An 839-nucleotide genomic window follows, 5' to 3' on the forward strand; every position below is an offset into this window, starting at 1 on the left:
GAGAGAAAGAGAAAGAAAGAAAGAGAAGGAAGAAAAAAGAAAAGTTGAGGTTAAGTAACACAGAAACAATAAATTCACCAACACAGTACCGAGAAAGCGCAAACAATACGCCACGATGGGTAGGTTATAATAATGATAAGAGTATTAATAACAATGGTGGTAATCATATGAGTCGAAATTACGAGCTGGAAACCACACTTTCTCCTACGGTAACTAAATCCCATACAAACTTAAATACATTTAATGAGTGAAAAGTATCACCTCCAAACAAAAACAGACACACACATACACACACACACATACATATATATCCTTCTTCTTTTCTTTTATCTCTTATTTTATTTTCTTTTTCTTCAGTTCACTTTTTTCTTTTTCTTTTGTTTTTGTTTCGCTTCAGTATCTCATGCACTGAGGAAATAATGGTGACATCATGCTGTAACAAAATGCAGGCACAAACACACAAAACAAAACTGCACGGGGGGGGCAAAAAATAAAAATAAAAGTAAGTAAATGAGAAAGAAAAGGAAGACGTGCGTTTGCGTTTGTATGGAGGCGATACCTTTCTTTTTGCAAGTACCCATACGAAGTTAAGCCACTCACACGAGATACAAGAATGGAAAAATAAAAATAACAATAATAATAACAGTTAAAAAAGAAAAAAGAAAGGAAAGGAATAGAAACAAACAAAACGTAAATAAATACTATAAATATAAATACTTATTTAATGGAAATAGGGAGGCTAAATAGGCGTTCGCGTAAATAGACAACAATGACAGTAGAAAGAAATAAGTCGAGAGAAAGGTTTCGTATATTACCCACATATATATATATATATATAT

Source organism: Trypanosoma equiperdum, assembly GCF_001457755.1.
Source record: "Trypanosoma equiperdum strain OVI genome assembly, contig: ctg_1850, whole genome shotgun sequence".
Classification (NCBI taxonomy): Eukaryota; Euglenozoa; class Kinetoplastea; order Trypanosomatida; family Trypanosomatidae; genus Trypanosoma; species Trypanosoma equiperdum.